Source organism: Notolabrus celidotus, chromosome 5 (genome assembly GCF_009762535.1).
Source record: "Notolabrus celidotus isolate fNotCel1 chromosome 5, fNotCel1.pri, whole genome shotgun sequence".
Classification (NCBI taxonomy): Eukaryota; Metazoa; Chordata; class Actinopteri; order Labriformes; family Labridae; genus Notolabrus; species Notolabrus celidotus.
Window position 1 is genome coordinate 39,293,142 of NC_048276.1, and position 7,552 is coordinate 39,300,693.

The 7,552-nt window shown below is 42.9% G+C and overlaps 1 long non-coding RNA gene across 1 annotated transcript; it reads left to right on the forward strand.

Moving 5' to 3' along the window:
* Positions 1-118: 118 nt before the first annotated feature.
* Positions 119-3,864, forward strand: LOC117813122. Its single transcript, XR_004631323.1, has 3 exons — positions 119-572; positions 1,206-1,276; positions 2,868-3,864. It is a non-coding gene; the product is annotated as an uncharacterized LOC117813122 (long non-coding RNA).
* The last annotated feature ends 3,688 nt before the right edge of the window (positions 3,865-7,552 follow it).

Here is a 7,552-nt window from a genome sequence, read left to right on the forward strand (position 1 = left end):
TACACTCCCCAGTGTACAGCCTGCCGGAATACCGTTCAAAGAAGAAGAAGACGATGCCATTGTGGTTTATTTTGACCATGGGTGATCACATGTCGACAGGAGGGTGGAACTCTTCAAATGCTAGTCTACTATGCAGTCCATGCTCGTGGCTAATTGGTTAGCTGGCTCATAGATGCAGTACAGACACAGAGTAGGATTTGTTTGTTTATTTAGCTTTTTGTAGGACAGGTTTATTTTAGACTGAACACATTTCCTTACCTGTTGTCTCAGCACCACTGCCAGCATCTTACAACATTTAGTCTCCTGCGCCTGGGCAGCCACCAATCAGTAAACAACACAGCCCTGAAAGAGCTAACAAGCTAGTGCTAGCATGTGACTACTCCAATTCACTCCATGAAAAACTAGAGCACAGACTTTTTTGATACCTGAGCATTAAAGCACTAAGAGTGCGATGATTCTAGCATGTGCATGAACAAATCATCCAAAGACACGCTCATGGAGGAAGAGTTCAATTCAGAATTAGCTGTATTGATGTCTGTCAGACAGCTAGCAGGATCCACCCTTCACTCAAGGTGACCAAGCCTCTGATGAAGTATAACTTTAAGGTTATACGTATTTAAAAACAATGTTAGTTCAATAAAAAGTTAATCCTTTTACAGTTCTCAAGAAAGGGGGAATAAGCTACAGACAAACCTTTTTTAAACTCAGGCAGTAAACATGTTTGATAATGTAAAGTCACTTTTAGTTTTTGTGTTTTGTGAATCAATCTCTTTTTTTTTTTAAACTTTGTTTATTGATTTTCACACAGAAAAACAATCATATCCAAAATTAGAGGTTGGTACATTTTCCTTTTTTTTCTGGAACAAAGAAACACACAGACGACATACGAAATACAAAACAACAAATAACCCCCCACACCGACACACCGACACACACTCCCTCCTGTTTAACTAGATAGAACTCCACAAATGGAGATCATAAGACAAGAAGCAAGTATATTAGAAATAAACAAATGAAAACAATAATCTAAACATAGTAAGACACACCCTGATGATGCTCAATCTAAAGACATACAGCAAGCTGAGCTGTTGACATGAGATAAAAAAGGATTCTAGATTTTTTTTAAAGATATCAGCTTTGTGAATCAAACCTTTCTAATCTGCAAACCTGAGATTGTCTTTGTTTCTTTTGTGGTCATTGAACAGCAGCTACTGTTTCCTACTGACGTCCAGCTGAAGGAGAACTACGTTAGCACCTTTTTGAAGACCTGGGGAATGTAAGTCAGTGTTACCTCTTATTTTTACCGTGGCTGGGAAGTGCAATGTAAATTTACAAAGGATGAAACACTTTTACAAAGGTGGAGACAAATCTACATTTTAGAAAACATTTTTACATTTTATGAAACAAAATTATAATTATATTGTAAATGTGTTAAAGGACTGATAAAAATGTTCTGTCTCTTTAAAAGTGTTTCTGATTTTGTAAATTTGTTTTCTTAAATGTAAATTAGTTTTGTTCTTGGTAAAAGTGTTTAATGTCATTTTGTTTTATAAAATGTAAATTTGTCTCCAACTTTGTAAATGTATTTCTTCCTTTGTAAATTTGCATTGCACTTCCCAGCCACAGTATATTTGTGTTGATTGAATCTTCATCAACTCTTCAGCATAATACCTGATTTTCCAGTTGCTTAATCTGTCTATCAGCTAGCTGTTAGCTTTGTCAGTGTGGTGTTGTGAAGTAGAGTTTTGAAGCCTGTTGATGGCTGTCGCCATGTTGGAAAAACTAATTCAACCTAACTTTAGGTTGATCTAACAAGAGGCAAAGAGGTTGAGCCTAGGTGGGCTGTTTACCTCCTCGTTAGTGAGGTCGCATGCAGAAAGTTAGTCTGTTTTCAAAACGGCCTGCTACATACTACCTACAACTGTAGATTGCCGTTCTGCCTACGTACTACATACTGCATTTGAATTTAGTCTGTAGTCTGACTGTTCTGTTGGATCTGGTCTGCAGGATGCTGGGTCAGATTTCGGAAAGCTGAAGCAAACAACGGCCAAGCTGATAGATAAACTGCTTCTTCAGCGTCACTTATGATTTAAAAAGTTAAGAAGTGGTTTATATGGAATTTAATCATTTTCACAGCAACTAAAAACTGAGTTCCCTCATCATATACAGAAAAAATAAGAAGCGTATCGTAGCGCTGTGCATTGTGGGAAATACGTGTACGTGAGGGGGACTGGTCCAATGCAGACTAAGACATGTTCCTGAATCAGTAGACATCTGGGGAGTTTTGGCATACTGCAGATTTTGCTCTTGTTCACATACTACATACTGAATTTAGACCACATCAGTACGTACTGCTAGTTTAGTAGACGGTTTCGAAAACAGCCTTAGTCTGAGGTTTAATGTTAGTGTTGTGGATATGAGCACCCGGACTAAAGGACACTGTCCTCCGAAGTGTTCACAGGAACTATGGCCTTGTGTGATATTCCTCTCTGGCATAAAAGCTACAAGCAAGTCTCTTCAAAATGTCATGATGTGATTCATTGTTAAAGGTGAGGAGTTCTTACTGGTAATGAAACTGACTGAAATAAACAGTATCACCTCTTTATGTTCAATAAAAGTAAACTAGATCATCAACAACAAAGAGACTGGTGATTTTGTTTCCTGCCCTCTCTGATTTGTTGTAGTAACCCACTCATGTACCAGATCTGAGGATGACTCCATGATGCCAAAAGCTGTTCATACAAATCTGGAGCCAAACTGCAGAAAAAAAACAGACCAAAGTTGTCCCGCACTTATTGTAGTCTAAAAGGAAAAACTGATGGTTCCATTGTTTAAAGACAGAGTGACAGGTTCATTCCTCCATACAGGCAGAGGTGAGCCAGCTTGTTGTGGACGGATCCCAGTCCTCAGTCCTGTCCCGAGGCTACGTGCTGGCAGGCCACAAAGGAGACCAAGGAGTCAGATGGGGGTCAGTTTCCCAGCCATCCAGGGAGGCCGGGACCTGAGACCTCCTCTGAGGGCGCCCATCTGACGCCTAATCCCCAGGAAATACAGGCAGGTTTCCCCCTCCTCCATCTCTCTCCCTCCACCCCACCGCCGTCCACCCATCCATCCTTTCCTCCGTGCTTCTCCTCCAAGGCAGAAAAGCTCCGTAAATTCAAAGCATCTGTACGGGCAAGGGCCAATCCGAGGGCCGCCTTTCCCAGAGCCCGCGCAGATGAAATTTTATTCTTTGCACGAAAAACTTTCAGGGGGAGGGGGAGAAAAAACAGAAAATAAAGTAAAGCAAACAGTGGGGGAAGATCAAGGAGGAGAAGAGATGAGGGGTAAGGCGCTGGTCATCAGAGATCTGCACCGCTCTCTCTCTCTGTGTTCACCAGGAGAAAGTTATTTTCTGTCCTTTATGATGGTGAGTCCTGAGATAACAGCAACGCTGAGCTGCAGCTGCAGCTGATTTCACTCACACACTCGCCCAGGATCAGGAGGACTGGTGACACCTTGGTCACAGATTTTTTTACTGAACTGTTTCTGAAAAGTGCCATTTTTTGGAGAGAATGTCTTCATGGACATCGTGTGACCACGCTATGGTCTCCTGAGACTTCACAGCTTTGTATTGAACATTATGAAGTTCTGTGTTTCTTGTTTGGATTCAAAGCTATTAATTAAACACTTGATGTGGTATTAAGTTAGAAAGCTTTTCTCTAGAGATGTATTTACAATGATGTTATAGCTAAGGGAACACCAGATCAATAAGTGATCCCGCTGACAAAGTGTTTGATTAAAGAGGATTTTACTGATTTGAAAATGATCCATTCATACAGCTACAGTGAGTACAAGTTCCAAAGTTATGTCAGGGGTATTATTTAAATATCCTGCAGTTATTTTACATTTTTAACATGCTAACAGAAACTAGCTGGTTCAACCAATAGCCTGTAATGGAAGTAGTATCCGTGATGTCACCCATCTGTTTCTGAAGTGCTGTTTTGAGGCCAATCGGCGGCAGCCATATTGGAAATGTTGACCTCAACATAACTGCTGTCGAGCGACTGAGACATAAAGAGGCGGGCTTTGAGCCTCCTCGCCAACAGCTACAGTGTTCCCGCCTGTCAATCAAGTCAGCTGTGCCTCGTAATGGAAAACTCGTAATCTTAATATCTTTGAAACTGCCGCGTTATGAAGAAATTCACCCGTACAGTGTGTGCCGATCGAGAAATGATCTATCCAGACTACACTCGTCTTTTGAACCAGGCTGTAAACATGTTTATTTCTGCTGTAAAGATCGTCTTCTTTGAATTGGTGTGTATGTGGTTTCTGGTACTTCCGAAGCCAGCCTCAAGTGGATCCTCGATTAACTACAGTTTTTAACACTTCCACATTGGCCTCAATATTCGCGGCCAGAGGTTGCTGCTTGGTTTAACCACAGTGTCAGCAGTCAGGGCTGAAATATGCTGGACGCAGTTTGATGAGTGGAATCAAGTTGGTTATAAGTGTTCTCATGGGGTTTTGACTGACCAAGTATTTAACACTGCTGAGTAATAAACAACAGTAACAAGTTAAAAGTATACTGTAAAACTGCACAAGAGACCACACGTCATACTCCACACATGCATGGGATCAGTATGTGGTGCAGCATATAGACATAGCTTTTCTTAAAATGATGACATCCCTCAACCTCATTTTGTCAGACCAGAGCACCAAACAACTCCACGTTAGAATGAGTGAAAAGAGAAACATCCTGCAGAGAAACTGTGAAGCTGTTTTTAAGTGGGGTGTGGAACAGGAAGTGAAGCCTCTGTGAAGTATATTCATAAGCGTGGTCAGAGTGTCCTGTGCGTCTCAGAGACAGTTGAAGGGCAGCTTTTGGTCGTCTGTGGTCAGAGATGGGCTCATGTGGTCGAGGACAAAGTTTGGACGAGATCATTTCCAAGAATCGAAGAGATGGACTTGCACATGAGAAAAAAAGTTGGGATTGACCTTATGTGACCCATATGGGCTATTTTTGATCTGAGCTCATCTCAGACGGAGCCAACCAGAGAGAGACATTCACAGCCGGTCCACATCGACGCTTCAGATTGTGTTAAACATTTGAAAAACAAAAAAAAACACAAATCCTATTGGCTAAAAGTCTTTTTACATTTCTCTTTAAAGATTTTGTCTTTTTTTCTACTAGCCGTATTGCATCATGGGTAATTCTCATACAAAAGAGAATCTGGAGAAGGTACCACGTGATTTTCTGTAGCGGGCTTGTTAGATATTAAAAACCAAAGTTGTCTGTTTTCAACCCTCACCTATGGTCATGAGCTGTGGGTCATGACCGAAAGGATAAGATCGCGGATACAAGCGGCTGAAATGAGTTTCCTGCGAAGGGTGTCTGGGCTCGGCCTTAGAGATAGGGTCAGGAGCTCGGACATCCGGAGGGAGCTACGAGTAGAGCCGCTGCTCCTCCGCGTCGAAAGGAGTCAGCTGAGGTGGTTCGGGCATCTGATAAGGATGCCTCCCGGACGCCTCCCTTTAGAGGTGTTCCGGGCACGTCCAACTGGGAGAAGGCCCCGGGGTAGACCCAGAACGCGGTGGAGGGATTATATCTCCCGCCTGGTCTGGGAACGCCTCGGGATTCCCCAGGAGGAGCTGGAAAGTGTCGCCGGGGAGAGGGATGTCTGGGTCAATTTGCTTGGACTGCTACCCCCGCGACTCGACCCCAGATAAGCGGAAGAAAATGGATGGATGGATGGAGTTGTCTGTTTTTGTCTGGTGACTTCTTTATGTTTGTGTGACTCATGTTTGTGATATCTGCTCATAAATGGGCGTGATGTTTGGAGAGTGAAGGAGAACATGGTGATGCTGTGTAAGGTGTTTGTGAGGGTTTCAGATTGTTAGTGATTATTTTAAAAAGCAGGAGGTTCACTGAAGGTGTGTGTTGGAATGCAAGCTTCCTGACCTTCCTGTGTTATAGAGACATGGTTGAATGGATTCTCTTGCAGATCCACCACTCGGACCTCCTTACGTATTCACCTTGCCACAGCTCATTTTTACACTGGTACTGATTTCTGGCACTGAGTCAATGTGCTGCAGAATCAATGTTAACATACTACCTGCACAACAGGCACTTCAACAGGTCACTAAAAGGGAAGCTAGGCTGAAGTCCTACGGCCTACCATGAGCTTGTGTCCCTTAATCCCATGATCCACGGCCATGAAACACAGCTGATGGAGGGATATCCACATCCACAAACACTGGGACGGAGGGTCAACACTGTGCCACCTTGCCCTCACTTGTCCTGAGAGGCCCTTATGCTGGTACCACGAGGTAAATCATTGTGGACAAGGACTCTGACTCTTGCCTGCCACCTCCAAAGGGTTAAATCAGATCCCAGGCTGGCCACATCACACTGTTGGGCCATTTAGTGAAGGAAACCTGATAGTTTGGCTCCTTTTGATGGCCTGATTCCCAGGCTTAGGAGAATAAATTAAATGCAATCCCCGCCTAGGCCTCAGCTGCAGCGGCAGGGCATGCTGATTTAGGATTTTCATCTGGGGAGCTTTTCTCTCCCTTCCTGCTCTCCTTCTCTCCCAACCCCCCTCATACACAGAAATATGGTGACTCTGGTTTAAAGTATGGCTTTTGTGAGGCCGTAATGAAGCCTCAGTGCAGCTGTCTGTCAATGTGAACTGTCAGAGGAGGAGAAGAAGAGGGGACAACATGCAGAGGAAAAAGAGATAAAGATGGAGATGTGTGACTGAGTGGCTCAAGAGTCTGAGATCCAGAATATTTAGTCCTGATCTCTGGTGCCCCGTCACAGTGTGAGGGGCTTTAGTAGAGCCACCAGTCTTATGGCAGAGGGGGCGATGACAAGCCTGTGATGTGTGTTTAGACTGCTGATCTATGAGTGTGTGTCGCTGTGTTTGAGTGGCAGATCTGTGTCTGAGCTCTGAGGAATGCAAAACAAGGATGCGTCCCTGATTTCAAGTAAAAAACAACAACATGTTGTTAAATGCTTTTGTTCTTTTAAACCAAGACTAAAATCATACCTTCTGAAAATCTACAATCAAAACTGAGATGAAGGATTTAGAAGCAACAACAAGTCCAGTGTGGATAAATATCAGTATTAGTGGTTCAACAATTGAAGGAAATATTTCACTAACATTAGTGGAAGATGTCTCTGAGTGCAGAAAATCTGCAGCAGTGTAGCTCCTGACTAAATCTGAGCATTAACATCAGCCTGTTATAAATCCAGTGTACCTTCAATTACACAGAGAGTGAGAACGGTGTTGTTGAGTGGAGAGGTTCAGTCTCTGGAGCTTTTGTACTTCAAGGTTTTCTTCCACAGCTGTGTTAAGATGATTCTGATTGTTCATTACAAAGCAACAGGCTGATGCTATGAGAAACAGACTTCTGCTATGGACACGGCTCTGATCACAGACTCTGGAGGACTAACTATAATCATGTTAATATGAAAGAAGAAGAGCTTTTTAAAGGACACGTTGAGTTTAATGTAGCAGCTAACTTTGTTCAACATTTCTACTGATGAAGTGATAAAACAAACCAAACAGGG